This window comes from Leuciscus leuciscus (genome assembly GCF_965113295.1).
Source record: "Leuciscus leuciscus genome assembly, chromosome: 7".
NCBI classification, from domain to species: domain Eukaryota; kingdom Metazoa; phylum Chordata; class Actinopteri; order Cypriniformes; family Leuciscidae; genus Leuciscus; species Leuciscus leuciscus.
The window spans coordinates 1,965,181-1,983,537 of record NC_138731.1 but is presented as its reverse complement, the minus strand read 5'-3'; the positions used below and the strand labels follow the sequence as shown (position 1 = coordinate 1,983,537).

General features: G+C 41.1%; 2 long non-coding RNA genes across 2 annotated transcripts; one reads left to right on the top strand and one right to left on the bottom strand.

The window, feature by feature from the left end:
* Positions 1–211: 211 nt before the first annotated feature.
* Positions 212–4,640, top strand: LOC309502209. The gene is made up of 2 exons (XR_014207195.1): positions 212–3,676; positions 3,798–4,640. It is a non-coding gene; the product is annotated as an uncharacterized lncRNA (long non-coding RNA).
* Positions 4,641–13,075: 8,435 nt separating this feature from the next.
* Positions 13,076–14,285, bottom strand: LOC309502212. Its single transcript, XR_014207197.1, has 3 exons — positions 14,225–14,285; positions 13,334–13,440; positions 13,076–13,161 (listed from the first exon to the last, which is right to left on the bottom strand). It is a non-coding gene; the product is annotated as an uncharacterized lncRNA (long non-coding RNA).
* Between the last annotated feature and the right edge of the window lie 4,072 nt (positions 14,286–18,357).

Sequence of the window (18,357 nt, the reverse complement as noted above, 5' to 3'; positions counted from 1 at the left end):
AGGAGCTGTGGGGGAGGAGCTGTGGAGGGAGGGCTGTGGAGGGAGGAGCTGTGGGGGAGGAGCTGTGGAGGGAGGGCTGTGGAGGGAGGGCTGTGGAGGGAGGAGCTGTGGAGGGAGGAGCTGTGGAGGGAGGAGCTGTGGGGGAGGAGCTGTGGAGGGAGGAGCTGTGGAGGGAGGGCTGTGGAGGGAGGAGCTGTGGAGGGAGGAGCTGTGGAGGGAGGAGCTGTGGGGGAGGAGCTGTGGAGGGAGGGCTGTGGAGGGAGGAGCTGTGGGGGAGGAGCTGTGGAGGGAGAGCTGTGGAGGGAGGGCTGTAGTGCAGCAGAGAGTAAGGGGGAGTGACCTGTAGCTGTGCTTGTTCAAATTTTCAGCTTTCAACGTTTCTAAAAGTTCCCTACTGCAGCTTTAATTAAATTAAATTTCTTTTCATTTAGAAATTAAAACATGACTTACTAGAAGAGTAACATGACCATATGTACACCCAACACTACAGAAGAACACACATACAGTTGTGTGTAAACATAAGGTTACTGTACATACACATTACAGAATCTGAAAATGTAAATATTTAAAACTAAATTAGAGGGATCATAAAAATTCATGTTGTTTTTTATTTATTTAATGCTACCTTAACTAGGCTACTTCACTTAACAGATGTTTACATGTTTACAAGACAAAATAACGTCCTGGTTGCGTATCCTTCCCTGAAGTAGGGAACGGAGGACGTAGTCGACGTCGACTGAATGGGGATCACGCCTAGTGAGCCTGTCTTCTTTGTACTACTATTTAATCAAGCCAATTCAACATTGGCGTGCGTGATTGCACGCTCTGCCCCGCCGCACGGGTATAAACACGGATGTGGAAGCAGGTGGAGGATCTGCCCCCGGCGGACGGGTGAAGGCAGTAGCGGGGCTGCCGGGGTAGGATGTGTCGGGTGACCTGTTGGGTGCAGCTCTCCACCGCGTCGCCGAACAACCCAACCTGGGAAATTGGGGAGTCCAGGAACCGAACCTTGTCCGCATTCGCCATCTCAACCAGGCTGAGCCAACGATGGTGCTCCTGGACCACTAGGGTGGACATCGCTAGACTGATCACGCACGTTGCGACGCTCGTGCCCGTGACAGCGAGATCAGCAGCAGTGTGGAGCTCACTCATGAGTCAGAATATGCCGATCGTATATGCGATTCAGATGTATCTAGCGCCATTGTGCCATAGGAATCTGTGTTATCTGCATTATCTAAGTAATACTGCCGTCCTGTTATCCCTTCCTCAAAATCCATAATAGGTACTGCAAGTAATATACGCAATTTACAGTAAAATATGACAATGTATTCGATTATTTCGCGATTTATGAGTACATGTTATCATTGATTTAAATGTGTTCAGTCACCGTAAATGCGCTAAGGGCGCCATCTTGCGGGCTTACGTAGAATGGCTGTTTTATTTGTTTTCCTAATACTTGTATTAAGGGCTCAAAGTTATTGATATTCATACCTGTAAAGATCATTGCCTTATAATCACATCACTTACAAATGTTAAAGTAAATTCATGTAAGTCACTCATTTAAGTTTATTTCTGTATTTTGTTCCAGAACCACATCTGTTAAAATTGAAATGATCATCAGTAAACTCTTTCAAAGAGATTTGGAGTTTGCAGAGTGAATTCACTACATTTGATGTCATTACACAGCTCTGACCGACTGTCTGCAAGGGTTCGAAACAACCCGAATTAGCATAAACTTAAACCTCATTTACACAATCTCCACATCAGATGAATGCTGTTACTTTAGTCCTTCTATAGATTGAGCTCACTGATTACCAAAACAGCTTTGTTGAAATAAAAGCTCAGGATTATATCAGTGCATTTAATCATCTAGCAGAAGAAGGACTTATGTCGAAATACACCTCTTCAACTTGAGGATTTAAGGCGAGACACTACAGGTGAATAGGGTACATTTTTAAAATAATAGATATCACCATGAAACTTCCTCAGTTGATTACTTACACAAATATTTTAAAAAAGAATTACAAGTTTTTGCAAATTATGCATTATCTCATTAAATATGCGCGATTTTGCATATATTTTCGGTAGATAGATCTGAACATATGATAAAGCTAGGTGCAAAATTCTTTTTTCATTTTGTTTACACACAAGATGAAAAAAAAAAAAATTCTGAGGGATTTCAGGATATATGTACGGAAGCCCTGAACCGCAAGGTGAGAAAAAAAAGAAAGAAATCTTCTCATTATTTCAACATAATATATCTTATTTCGACATAATATCTTATTTCGACATCTCGTTATTTCGGCATAAGTCGTTATTTCAACATAACTCGTTATTTCGACATAATAAGGGCACATTCTAGTATGCATTAAGCCACATTTAGCGTTCTTATAATGGTTTTCAGTGGGAGGAAAATTCATATTCTGGACTCATCTGATTTTTAGTATACTTTATGATTTTAGTGTCATAGGAAAAAAAAGAAAACTTCTCGTTATTTCGATATATTAAGTCATTATTTCAACATAATAACTCATTATTTCGACATACTATCTTATTTCGACATATCTCGTTATTTCGACATGAATATCTCGTTATTTAGACATATCTCGTTATTTCGACACGTCGTTATTTCGACATAATATCTTGTTATTTCTACATAATTATCTCGTTATTTCGACATGAATATCTCGTTATTTCGACATAAGTCGTTATTTCGACATATCTCGTTATTTCGACACAAGTCGTTATTTCGACACAAGTCGTTATTTCGACATAATATCTTATTTCTACATAATTATCTCGTTATTTCGACATAATATCTTATTTCGACATATCTCGTTATTTCGACATGCATATCTCGTTATTTCGACATGAATATCTCGTTATTTCGACATGCATATCTCGTTATTTCGACATGCATATCTCGTTATTTCGACATGCATATCTCGTTATTTCGACATGAATATCTCGTTATTTCGACATAAGTCGTTATTTAGACATATCTCGTTATTTCGACACAAGTCGTTATTTCGACATAATATCTTATTTCGACATAATTATCTCGTTATTTTGACATAATAAGGGCACATTCTAATATGCATTAAGCCACATTTAGCGTTCTTATAATGGTTTTCAATGGGAGGAAAATGTTTAACGTGAAGTTGAAACATTGCGTTCATATTCTGGACTCATCAGGGGCCCGTTCTTTGTACGTTGCTTAAAACATCCGGGATCTAATGAGACATCCAAGATGATATCATCGTGCTAATCATGATCTGGCTAACTCGGTTCTTCGAACACACCTGCCAGATATGATTAGTATCGCTGGATTGAGTTAGTGAGATAATTGCGCGTTCATGCGCTGGTTTAAAAGGGGATATGTATCGATAGTAGAAACATTGATCAGCAACGCTGCTATTGGCTGTTCAGCATGGCCAAAGAGCGCGCTCAGTTTTTCTCCTCAGCAGAGCAAGAACTAATAGTCAAAGTTTATTCAGAATTTTAATGTTTAATCAAAACGCCAGGGAACACCTCAAAGTCTGCAAAAGCCAGGAGAGAGGGCTGGCAAAAAGTAGCATACAATTTAAATCCGTTAGAAGTGGCCATGTTAGATGTTTTTATCACTTAATAGCCTATATTTTTGTATTTTAATAATTGCATAATTACTTTGTTCATTGTAATAATAATAATAATAATTCGTTACATTTATATAGCGCTTTTCTAGGTACTCAAAGCGCTTTATATGGAAGGGGGAATCTCCTCAACCACCACCAATGAGCAGCATCCACCTAGATGAGTCAATGTCAGAGTCACCACACTAGAACATGGGAACAAATAAAAGTGAAGTACAAAAATATTCTACATATAATGGTAATTTTTTGTTATATTATAGTCTCTTTTATAAAAGGCACTGTTAAATAAATGGTTGTCTGTTTATAAAAGCAAACAGACTTAGTCTTAGACAGTCTTAGTAGCCTACACTGTAAAATAATTTTTGCTGCATTAAATTAAGGCCGTATAGTCATTTCAACTGTTAAATCTTGAGTAATGATGAATTGCTTTGACTTGTGAAAGTGAAAACTGATAAACTTATGTTAATGTATAAAATATTTTGCCATGAGTTATTGATCACATTTTTCCCGAGTGTAGTTCATTGTAATGACATTGTGTTTTCCTCTTTTGTGCACTTTTACATAATACACCAACACTTGTATCTGTTCCCAAGAAAGTGGTGCTGAAATATGTGCAGTAAGTGGACATTTTCTAACTTTCCAAAGGAAAGAAAGTATAAGACTTTGTAATGTCCATTTGTTTCCATTGCACTGGACAGTGAATAAACCCTCTCAGATAACTGTCATATGGAGGAACTAGCCTACCTGCAAGTGCATAAATAACTTTACTTCATTTATACTTGTATGCTTTATGGCTGCAATATAAGTTGCAGGATTCCACATCTACAGAAAGGCCTACAGAAGAGTCTGCACAGACAGAGGAGACATAGGCCTACAGGTGGGCAGTGGATAGACAACTTTTCCTTTTTATTTGCTGCATGAGGCATGTGTCTAATATCTCTTGTTGCAGGCACTTGACCACTGGCTTTTCTTTACAAAGAACAATTGAAATAAAACTCAAGGAACTAAGCATATTTGTCTTTTATTAAACATTTAATGAAAAGTGTTTTTTTTGTTGTTGTTTTTTTGGCAATGTTGTGTAATATGGCACATGCAACAATGTCACAGGCCCTGTCAGGTGTGCAACCCTCAGACTTATCAGACACTGAAATCTTCCCTTTAGCCAAAGTTCATTTCATTGTGTGCCCTTGTCCTGGCTAGAGCTGCATTGTAACTGGTTTGGGTCAGGGAATGGGGTCATAAAACACCTGTCTGCAGGCAGGAACATGTTCATAATCATCTATGAAATAATGCAGTTCTGTTAGGATCAGCATAAGTGTATGTAATACAGTGAGCTTGATATTTAATTGTGGAACTTTTCTTACCACTTTCAAATAATGTGCATAAATGTGAATCTCTGAAAATTCTTAAGTCATGCACAGATCCTGGCCATTTTGCTTTCACATTTGTGATATGGAAGATTTTAGTCAACTGCCTTTTTTTTATTTGATATAATATTAGTAATCTGGAATATTAAGAATCCCAATAGTAACTGGGCTGCACATTTACATTGTGAACCCCCTTTCTGTTCACATAATCCCCTTCATTGAGGCCTTGATGGCAGTCTATGGTCTAGTCTATAGTCTATGGTACCAATCATGTTAGTGAAGCCTGAGTGACATATACTGTAATCGGCATGGTCATGATTGCATGATCTTCATAAAAAATTATGATAGCCTAAAAAAAAAAACTGCTTTAAAAAAAAAAAAAAGAAGAGGGAACGAGCGTTGTGTCGAGATTGATGCTATGGGAACGCATTGCGTGATTGCATCATGAAGCACTTGTAAAATCAGTCCAATGGCGTATAGGCGGGTGACGTCATGGCAGGAAGCTATAAAGTGCACCCAGACCAAACATTGTCAACTTCTGATAGGTCGAAGCAAGACGATCACAGGCGTGCCGGAAGAATGGCAAGGTGACGCAACGCTCGTTCCCTCTTCAGGGAACCGAGGTTACAGACGTAACCGAGGCGTTCCCTTTCAAGGTAACTCGCGTTGTGTCGAGATTGACGCTATGGGAACGTCTATACCAACGCCACCATAGTGACCAGTGCCTGTCTTGTGTGAAATCAGGCGAGCACAACAAAGACAGAATAACCTGGGACCCAGGAGTGAAGCCCAAAAGTAGGTTTTAAGGGAGGGTAAGCAGTGGAGACCAGCTAAAGTAGTAAAACCAACACCCGAGCCACGGTCATACCTAGTGGAAGCAGACGGACAGCAGTACAGGCGAAATAGAAGAGAGCTCATCAAAACAGAGGAAGACACCCCTGCATGTACAGAGGGGAAAGGAGAGAACACGGAGAGAAAAGAAAGATAATACACATTCAGAAAACCCAAACCCAAAGAAAGACTGAACTTGTAACAGAGAGAATGAACTTAACTGAATTACAGATACCCGAGAACAGTTTTTAACTCGTTTGTTATCCCCTTACAGGTTACCTGTGAACGTTCTTACTTAAATAATGCCTTCCTGAATGTTACATTTTATAAACGTTATTCCTTTACAGGAGGAAGTTACAGAGAGCATCCTGACTTTTAAATGCTGCCATTTTAAGTTCAACTTTATGTAGTACTGTTGCCCTACATTTCTGTTAAATCACTTTAGAAAAGGGTAGATTGTAATGATATGATAAGATCTCCAGGACACAAGAGGGCGCTGTTGTATAATGAATGTTCACAGACTAGTAGTTGCTGTACGGGATGTTATCGTTTTCATTAAAGCATTACAGTCTAGCACTCAATGGAGTAAGTCAGAGTCTCATTACAGATGGTATCTGAAGAGTTGAAGGGAGACAGTTTTTTTACCTACATTACACCACACTGCTTGTTTTGGAAGCCAGAGTTTTGTTTTTAAGTTTTCACCTTTTTGTTACAATAAAGTTCAAGTCTTGTTTAAAACAGGTGTAGCGTCAAACATACTTTCCCTCACGGAAGTGGCTTAAGAAGGAAAGGAAGCCACTACACCACAAGTTAATTTATTACAATATACACTCAACCTAAAGGATTATTAGGAACACCATACTAATACTGTGTTTGACCCACTTTCACCTTCAGAACTGCCTTAATTCTACGTGGCATTGATTCAACAAGGTGCTGAAAGCATTCTTTAGAAATGTTGGCCCATATTGATAGGATAGCATCTTGCAGTTGATGGAGATTTGTGGGATGCACATCCAGGGCACGAAGCTCCCGTTCCACTACATCCCAAAGATGCTCTATTGCAGGGGTCACCAAACTTTTTTCTCTGGGGGCCACATTATCGTTCCTGACTGTGATGGGGGGCCGGGGCCGGGTCAGCTATATAACATAGAATTGTATGACCCAGAGCAAAATGACCACCAGCAGGCCTCATTGTGTAGTAGAGATTACTAGCCTGGCACAGCCATCCCCACTACTATATCCACACTACTATATCAACACTTGATTCCTGGCACATATTTGTTTATCTTTACTAGTGGTTTGCAAAAGTTGTAATCGAGTCTTCACACTTTGTTTTAATTAAAGTTATTCTTCACAAATAATCGTTGGTCCACTGTTCTTTGAAAACTCTGCACTCTCTTTTAGGGGTGGAACGGTACACAGAAGTCACGGTTAGGTTCATACCTCGGTTCAGACATCACGGTTCGGTACGAGTTCGGTACAATGGAGGGAAAAGCAAAACAAAAATGCAGAAGGCTTATGCATGTCTCAGGCTGGACCACCAAAAGAAAAATATCTTAAGTCTTGTATTTTTTTTAAATAAGTTTTATTAATAAAGTAAAGGCATAGAAATGTAAGCTTAGCGTTAAGTTCTGCCAGGAAGACTCAATCAGCGCGTCATGAATTAACTCACTTCTAACCAATCATGTGTTAACACTCTCAGTATAAAAGAATGGTACTTACATCCGTCTGAGTTCGCAGATACTGACGGCGCCAATTACCTCCATCCTCCCCAACCACCTCCAAGATGGTCCTTTCCCTCCATCCTCCCCACCACCACCAGGATGGTCCCTTCCTTTGCCTCCAGGGGGTCGGCTGCGCCCCTGCCTTCATCTTCAGGCGGGATTTGCAGATTCCGTTACCCTCGCATTGCTTGCTAAGGACGGGGCCTACGCCAAAGACTATGCTTGCTGAGCTATTAATAAATTTACTCGTTATATCATTTTATCTCCCGAGTCTTTCTGGTAGAACCAGTTTATTTGTAGTGCACTGACAATAGTTTTATATAATTAGATCATTAATTCAATTAATAAAAAGATATGTTTGGTAATTGTACCTGAATGAATTGAAAATTAATCTGCTACATTTCAGATTAATATATTTGTTTTCCTTAAAAATTTAATTAACAGTAACTTAAACACTTTGCAGTTTGAATGATGTCCTGCAGGCACGTGCACACATAGACATCAAAGGGGGCTTGAGCACCTGCCCTTTTTATTCCAGGAGAGAAAGTGCCCTTTTTTCTGGGGTGCTTTTTTTATATATATATATATTTTAAATAATATATATTCCTGTTTGCGCACAGGTTCCCTGTCAAACAAATATATTTATTGAAGAATAGTATATCTAAATATCAGGTCAGGAGTTCTGAAGCGCTTTTTTTCAGTAAAGTTAACAAAATAGCAGCAACAGCCCTCCTCAGTTTAGAGTGAATGTTTGTGTTGATTTTAAAGTGTTATGTATTCTGATAACACCAAAATAATTAAAATGATGTAGTGCCTTGTGCAAAAATAAACAAATTATTAGTAAAACACGCCCCTCTGCTTGATGCAGTTATTTAGGTTATTCTAAATATATACTTGAAACTAGTAGCATAGAAAATGTTTTCAAAACCTGCACATTGTGGAATGGTTTCCTTTGCTGCTTATAAACCTAGTGAATACTAAGGAGACCATGGTTTCTGTGTGAACCGATTATTTTGTAGACATCTTTTGAAAATGAAACAATTGCGTGAGTTTGAGGAAGATAAAATTAATTAACTTCTTTAATTAATTTTTTTAAAAGGAAGTCAGAGTTGCGTTAATATATATACTTTTTTGTTTAAAAAAAGAAAAAAAAGACGTAATTATGAGAAGTGCCCTTTATTTCACTTGAGCCCCTGCCCCTCAAAATGTCTGTGCACGTCCCTGATGTCCTGCATAAACTAAATGACGGAGTATGTTTTTATGTTTCCACTGTTCGATCGCGGCCGCGCCTCACACACTCACTCACTCACTCACTCACTCACTCACACACACACACACACACATACATGCACACGCACACGAATACTCGCGCCCACACCTCTCTCTCAACATATTCCAGCATTGCAATCTTTACATCGCAGCCTGCTTCAGAGCTAAGGCGGAGCTACAGATTGGGTGTCCCTAAAGAATCCGTGTATCTAACAGTAGTTCCGCATTACATTAATTAAATTGCACGCAAGTTTTATTTATTTTTATACCGTGTATTCTCTGTGTAAATGTATGCACCAAACCGTGACGCCCGTACCATGACGACTTTTGGGGATTGCCTCATAGGGCCGGTTCAAGTAGTGGGGGGCAGAGGGGCTGGGGGGCCAGTCAAAGGGGGGTGGCGGGCCTGAGTCGGCCCGCGGGCCTTAGTTTGGTGACCCATGCTCTATTGGGTTGAGATCTGGTGACTGTGGGGGCCATTTTAGTACAGTGAACTCATTGTCATGTTCAAGAAACCAATTTGAAATGATTCGAGCTTTGTGACATGGTGCATTATCCTGCTGGAAGTAGCCATCAGAGGATGGGTACATGGTGGTCATAAAGGGATGGACATGGTCAGAAACAATGCTCAGGTAGGCCGTGGCATTTAAACGATGACCAATTGGCACTAAGGGGCCTAAAGTGTGCCAAGAAAACATCCCCCACACCATTACACCACCACCACCAGCCTGCATAGTGGTAACAAGGCATGATGGATCCATGTTCTCATTCGTTTACGCCAAATTCTGACTCTACCATCTGAATGTCTCAACAGAAATCGAGACTCATCAGACCAGGCAACATTTTTCCAGTCTTCAACTGTCCAATTTTGGTGAGCTTGTGCAAATTGTAGCCTCTTTTTCCTATTTGTAGTGGAGATGAGTGGTACCCGGTGGGGTCTTCTGCTGTTGTAGCCCATCCGCCTCAAGGTTGTGCGTGTTGTGGCTTCACAAATGCTTTGCTGCATACCTCGGTTGTAACGAGTGGTTATTTCAGTCAAAGTTGCTCTTCTATCAGCTTGAATCAGTCGGCCCATTCTCCTCTGACCTCTAGCATCAACAAGGCATTTTCGCCCACAGGACTGCCGCATACTGGATGTTTTTCCCTTTTCACACCATTCTTTGTAAACCCTAGAAATGGTTCCCCAGTAACTGAGCAGATTGTGAAATACTCAGACCGGCCCGTCTGGCACCAACAACCATGCCACGCTCAAAATTGCTTAAATCACCTTTCTTTCCCATTCTGACATTCAGTTTGGAGTTCAGGAGATTGTCTTGACCAGGACCACACCCCTAAATGCATTGAAGCAACTGCCATGTGATTGGTTGATTAGATAATTGCATTAATGAGAAATTGAACAGGTGTTCCTAATAATCCTTTAGGTGAGTGTATTAAACAGTACAAATTTTAGCATTTACAATCCACCTGCATTAAACATGCCAGTATAGTGTAGACTTGGAATTAAGCCTTTTCCCCGTAATTATTTGATTCACAGCACCGGACACCAGTTATCGTGCCACGGAAAATCGTTATTCTTATATGTCAGGAGAGAAACTCTGAGATGATGTTATATTCATGCCAGGTCTATGCGTTTCCGTGTTTCTCTGCCGTTGTACAGTAAGATTGAGCTTAAATACACAACTGAATGACTTTTGACTTCTTATAAGGTAGAAAAACATTGTTTAAAGATGGAACGTATATGCTAATGGTACAATCCACCTTCCACATTAACACATCATCTTCATTGGACTCTCTGCTAAGTGAACATTGCACTTTACACATACCTTTAAATAGAATACATAATCCTCCCAGCTACCCTCCTTGTGTCTAAAATATGTTCCTTAAACACATGTGTCCATGCAATCTATAGTCTAACTCGTGCATTTTAAATTTCATAAGATAATAATACAGATACATAATATTAAATAATGAAATTATTCAAAGATGAAATTTTAGTCTTCAATAGAAAATTTAGAAATATTAAACTGATTTAAATTAAATCGGTTAACTTTGGCAGTCATAAAACACTAAAATCAAATATAATGGGAAAACTTCAACAAAACAGAAAGAAAACACAAAATAAACAAACTGTTACTGAGCAAAAACTAAATTGAAAGGGCAAACTAAAAATAAGACAGAAATTGAGCAATTTTACACAAGACTTTAATAACTCTGACAAACACATCCTCTAGTGCAGTGGTTCTGAAATGGTTTGGCTGTAGGACCCACATATTCTCATATTTCCCCTAGGTCATTAAGCGGAAACACAAATTTTGGGGAATTTGGACCTAAGATAATTTATTTCTATAGAATGAACATCATACCTATCCTTCCCAGCGAACACACAATGTACCACACTTAGGTCATTTATTGCTACTTTTTGGTGATTTCATAATTGACAATGTAACTACGTTACATTAGAATAAAGACACTGAATCAGGAAAACTTAAGCAGATCAATAGAACGAAAAAAAAAAAAGTCTAGAGAAAAAGAAAAGTCTCATTATTTTTTTAAAGGTTTAAAAGTTTTAACTTAAGCACTGCATTTTTTTAGAATGCCGTGTCATGCACAAATGCTGCAAAAACAGTCAAACACAGACTAGCACATGCACATAAAAACCAATGGAAAAGTAGCACAGTGGAATAGAAAAGCACATTCTATCTGACAGAAGAGCAAAGTCTCTGCAGAAGAGTTAACAGTTTTCACGCACATCTTTCAAAGTAAAAGTCTCACACCAGAAAAACAAATAAAAAAAACAAGTTTGGGTCATGGCCCACAGTTGAGAAAGACTGCACTAGTCTTGTGTGATCTGCATCCGATAAGGCCCAGTCTACTACTGTACGAAGGTGAGCGGCTGCGCTGCCATCGGATGGAATGATGGGTACTGAACCGCCTGCATGACCGGCTGCATGACCGGCGATGACTGAATGACGGCTGCATGACCGGCGGCGCGACCGCCTGCATGACCGGCTGCGCGACCGGCTGCACGACCGGCTGCACGAACGGCTGCACGACCGGCTGCGCGACCGGCTGCATGACCGGCGACGACTGAATGACGGCTGCACGACCGGCTGCACGAACGGCTGCACGACCGGCTGCGCGACCGGCTGCATGACCGGCGACGACTGAATGACGGCTGCACGACCGGCTGCACGAACGGCTGCACGAACGGCTGCACGACCGGCTGCTCGACCGGCTGCACGAACGGCTGCACGACCGGCTGCACGACCGGCTGCTCGACCGGCTGCACGACCGGCTGCTCGACCGGCTGCACGAACGGCTGCACGACCGGCTGCACGACCGGCTGCTCGACCGGCTGCACGAACGGCTGCACGACCGGCTGCACGACCGGCTGCTCGACCGGCTGCTCGACCGGCTGCACGAACGGCTGCACGAACGGCTGCACGACCGGCTGCGCGACCGGCTGCATGACCGGCGACGACTGAATGACGGCTGCATGACCGGCGGCGCGACCGGCTGCACGACCGGCTGCACGACCGGCTGCTCGACCGGCTGCACGAACGGCTGCACGACCGGCTGCACGACCGGCTGCTCGACCGGCTGCTCGACCGGCTGCACGAACGGCTGCACGAACGGCTGCACGACCGGCTGCGCGACCGGCTGCATGACCGGCGACGACTGAATGACGGCTGCATGACCGGCGGCGCGACCGGCTGCACGACCGGCTGCACGACCGGCTGCACGACCGGCTGCACGAACGGCTGCACGACCGGCTGCACGAACGGCTGCACGAACGGCTGCACGACCGGCTGCACGACCGGCTGCTCGAACGGCTGCACGACCGGCTGCACGACCGGCTGCACGACCGGCTGCTCGACCGGCTGCACGAACGGCTGCACGACCGGCTGCACGACCGGCTGCTCGACCGGCTGCACGAACGGCTGCACGACCGGCTGCACGACCGGCTGCTCGACCGGCTGCTCGACCGGCTGCACGAACGGCTGCACGAACGGCTGCACGACCGGCTGCGCGACCGGCTGCATGACCGGCGACGACTGAATGACGGCTGCATGACCGGCGGCGCGACCGGCGGCGCGACCGGCTGCACGACCGGCTGCACGAACGGCTGCACGACCGGCTGCACGAACGGCTGCACGAACGGCTGCACGACCGGCTGCACGACCGGCTGCTCGAACGGCTGCACGACCGGCTGCACGACCGGCTGCACGACCGGCTGCTCGACCGGCTGCACGAACGGCTGCACGAACGGCTGCACGAACGGCTGCACGACCGCGACCGGCCGCGACCGAATGATCGCTACATGCGTTTCTTCCACAGCTGAAAAACAAGATCATTTTATTATCCAGTTTCACAACCGCCCTATATAATTGAACATCCCTCATTTCCATTATCACTAAAATATAAGTGCAGTTTTAAAAAGCTAAACATGTCTGTCGTTAAATTCACACACAGATACATTTCTGTGGAATAAAATGAAGGAAACACTTACTTTTTTTGCAGCAGCGTTTATAGACACAGCACCAGATGATGATGATGATGATGATGATTACAATCGCTGCTACGACTGAGCCAATGATGACAGCAGACATGCTTTCGCTGTAGGACAGATTATGAAAATATCAAGCAATACTATAAGCAAAGTATTGATGACATGTTTAAGCATGTTCTAGTATATTTAATCTATAAAAACTTGTATTAATTTTTTACTGTTGGAAACTGGGCAGGTTCAGTTTTAGGGGCAGATGTCCATCACATACTCGTATAGCACACTCAGATTTTGAATGCTACTTCCAAAATAAAATATTAGTAGCTTTGATAGTTATGTTGCATAACTGTACATGATATATAAAAAAAGAGTGTCTATTCATTTCCGCTCATGTTTTGGATTATTACAAAAATATGCAATATCAGAATTCAGGATTCTAACCTTTTTTTCTTTAGTCACATCCTGTTTTGCCAGTTAACACCATCAAAAAAGTTTGCATGCTACTTCTCTCAGCTTCATTTGTATTCAGACTGATTTGTGAACGCAGAACACATATTTTTCAATCAAAAACATTTAGTTCTTTAAATATCAACTAAAGCATCTCTACAGGAGGTGGCTGTGAAAGTATTAACATGTCCCAGTCTGGAGACAAACTACACAAGTAAATTTCATTATAGAATTTCAGGTTTGAGGTTAACATCAGCAAATATATGACGAGGGAGAAATGAAAACAATAAGTGAACCAAAAATAACAATGATGAAGATTTTAAATCTCCTTGGTCCCTTAAAATGTGTTTAGTAGATGAAAGATTATTTAACGAGTTCTAAACGACATGAGGCTGTGTAAAAATAGGACTTTAACATACATTTTGCATTAAGAGAGAAAAGACTTACGATTCCTTCTGGAGTGGAGATGTTTTAATTCTGCTCTGATAACTTCGACACTTGACAGTATATGTTATCACAGCTTCCACAGCCAGTAAACGCAGTCAGTTCTCACGTCAATTGCAAGATGATTCTCCTCCCCAAATGTAGCCACAATCCTGTTCACTTAGAGTTGATTCTCGACATGCCAACACACCATTTTGTGGCTGTTTTTGCACAAAACGAAGAAATTTGGGTGTGTTTTGGCCACCACTGACTCTTGAAACCAATGCGTCAAAAACAACAACCTGTCTTCTCTTAACAAGTCTATGTGTCTAGCACAGCACATTTTGTGTTTATATATATATATATATATATATATATATATATATATATATATATATATATATATATATATATATATATATACAGGGCTTGACATTAACTTTTTTGCTCACTAGCCAATGTGGCTAGTGGTTTTCCAAAGTTACTAGCCACACAGCATTTTTACTAGCCACATTTTTGTTGTTGTGAAATTATCTGATAAAAGTTGACTATGGCGTGCTAAAATTTACTTGAACTAGATTTACAACCCTTTTAAATGTAAAACCACTGTACACACCCAAATCAAGACTACATAAATATATAACAATACAGGTCATTATCATTAGCTCTGATAAGGTTGTGTGTAAAGCTCCTTTTTTTAAATAAAACCATGTATTATGTATTATATGTCGCCACATTGCTCCACCGGCATACGACGTAACTCCAGCAGGGCAGCTAGCTGTCTCTTCGTTTCTGTGTTGTCGGTCACTAGCGATCAATACTCTTTAGGGCTGTCAAAATCGCTCAAAAACGACATTCGAATATTCCCTCTAAAAAAAACACATAGCTTATATTTGAACTATTCGAACATCTGGTTGCGCATTTTGTCAATGACGCGCATTACGTCAATAACAGGACAAATTAATACAAAGAGACATAACTACTTGTATAGGTAGTTTATTTAAGTTTAAACATATTTGACAACGTATTACCTACACGAAAACAAGTAAATCAACTAATGGCCAAGACCGCAGACCTCGCTCACTCTCGCTCGCTCACTCGCAGGCACTCTTTCTCTCTCTCGCCCTCACCCTCATGCTGCGTTCACACCAAACGCGAATAGAGCGTCTGGAGGTCTTGCGGCGCGAATGAGGCGTCACGCGCTCTGTGCATAACAGATAAGCAAATGTTGAGTGCTGATCAAGAGATTTGTGCAAGCAATTTAAGGTCGCGACTCTTATATAGCAGGCTTCATTCAGTGATTGAAACAAATATTATTAACATTAATTGAAGTTTTACAGTAGGCTATATAGAACCGACATTGAACGCTCCGAGCGAGCTGTGCTGTGGTAAACATGGAACTTTTCCTTGGCATGAAACGGTAAATAATCAAACCAGTGGAAGCCTATGCATGAAACTGCTGTATCTAGCCTACCTTATTCATGCAATATCTATTCAGTCAGTACAGTAGCCTACACTTTAGTAATGTTTCTGTTTAACGTTAAATAAAATGACCCCTCAGGCAGCGCGCACTCGCAAAGCAGACAGCCGCGCCTCTGCTACCGCGGGCGTTTTTCCACATTCGAATATTAATTTTCACCTTTGAAATTCTGTTTTTTAAAACTATTCGAATATATATTCAAATTTAGAATATTCGTTGACAGCCCTATGGGAGTTGTAGTGTCGTAGTGTCACACTTATTTCAGATGCCTTTTGAAAAGACTACAATTATTCAACCCGCCAAAGTGGCTAGTTGGAGTGACTGTGTTACCCGCCACGAGCAAAATCCACCCGCATTTGGCGGGTTGGCGGGTGTTAATGTCACGCCCTGTATATATATATTAGAGATGTAACGGTGTGCAAACATTACGGTTCAGTACTTACCTTGGTTTTAAAGTCTTGGTACGGGTTGGGGGTTGCTTCTTTTTTTAAATCAAACAATGGTTTACTGAATAAATTCAATTATAATTTACATTTTCTTAGGCATAAAAAATATATATATCTCTGCTAATGCTGTAAATTACAGTAGTCAACATTTGAAGTGGATCAAAAAAGTTAATCAAAGTTGTTCTAAGACAAGAACGGGTATTGTTCAAAAGTTAATTTAAGTTAACACTAACTAACTTAACACTAAGTTAATTTCTCTAGTGAACAAGTGAGTTGTGGACACCAAGGGCCGGTTTCCCAGACAGAGATTAAGCCTAGGTCTAGACTAAAATGGCCCTTTAAACCAGATTAACAGAATTCTGCTTTCTCTGTCATAGTTTTAAATAGTCCTAGATTTAGTCCAGACAGAGTTTAATAAACTGATCACCTGAAGGAAGAGTAGAGCTACTCCAGGACTAAATTGAGGCTTAACTTCAGATTAAAGTTGTGTTTCTAAGCAGACACATGTATTACTTGGATACATACATTCGTGGTCAGAATTATTACCACCCTTGCCAAATATGATAATAATAATAATAATAATAATAATTAACAAAAACAAAAAATAAATCTCATTAGGAAATATTTCTCTCTAATACACATTGGCCACAATTATTGGCACTCTTTTATAAAATACTTTTTTCTACAACAGCTCTGAGTGTTCAAGTCAGGTCACCTTCATTTATAAAACACTTTTTATAATACAGATTGTTTTTCAAATATGAAAATAATAATAATAATAATTCACAAAAACCTTAAAAAAAAAAATCACTGTAAAGCATTCAAGCAGCTTTACAGTGATAATAGGAAATTAATGCAACAGAGATCGTTTTGTCTGTATAGCAGCTCTAGAATAAAGTTATTGTGTAAGTATATTTCTGTTTAAACTTCAAAAACATGAATCTGTACATGGGTAGTAGTAGTGTTGTAGTAGTGTCTGGCAACTGAATGCTGGAGTTTGTTTTTGGATAACAGCAGAGGACTTTTTTTTTACTCCCATATATGTGTGTGTGTGTGTATATATATATATATATATATATAGATATATATATATCTTTTTTTTTTACTTCGTTCTGGCATGAAACTCTAGATGGCGCAGGCTGATAATTCAACTGATAAGAGGAAAACTTTTTAGAAAAATAGCTAAATGGAAGGTGAATACCCTTATCATTGGCTTATAACAAAACAGCTCCCGCATTGCTAGCATCTACACACAACCAAAAAGGGTGATCAAATCGGGGACCTGCTAACACAGGAGAAGAAGTGAGCTGTGATTTAGCTGCCTCAAAAGCTTCTGACAGACAGAAGTCCAGACAAATCAATCGTAGCGTCAGTTCTGGCGGGCTAAATAACAGCTCTAAATTTAATGAGCGAGGCTGGATACATTTTGTACATTGTTTAAGCAGATAGCTGAAGCAAGAGGTTCGCCTAGTAAGGAACGTACACTGCTTTACAATGCATGTTCACTGGCAGCAGGGCTGGACTGGCCATCGGGCATACCGGGCATTTGCCCGATGGGCCGACGTGCTTTTTGGGCCGATACATCTCATACTCATACATAATCTTTATTATTATAATTTATTTTTATTTATTTTTTTACGGCCCATAAAATGTGTACATCGGCGGCCCATTCGTTTTGTTTTGTTTTGCTTAATTGGCGGCGCTGGGTTTGTGCCGGTGTAATGCAGTGGTCAAAAAAAGTCAGTGTTAGTTGTTTTTTTCTGACAGACCAGCCCATGAAACACGTAGATCAGCGGCCCATTGGTTCTTTTCTTGATTGACACTGGGCTGGCCCAATCACAACTTTAAACGAGTGAGCGAGCGTGCAGCAGTGTCAGTGTGTATCTGTCAAAATAGTCAAAAATAGAAACAGGCCCTTAAAGCAGACACTGTAAACTGTGTCAAAATATACAGTATGTTTTCTGCCCTTCATCAGCTCCAGTGATGATGATGATGATGATAGTGAGGAGGATCAGGAGAGAGATGAGAAAGTGTAGAGCCTGCGGTAAGCAGAACTACTTTCAAAACACTTAAGCTATGTCAAGATCCGGTGTAGGAACCCATAACCCAGTTACAGATTATTTCCACATTGCATAGTTGACGATTACATAGACAGTATATAAAGACGATTACCGCAATTCACTAGAAATTTAATGAGAGGCGTTTGTAAACCATGTTTTCCGCCAAAATAA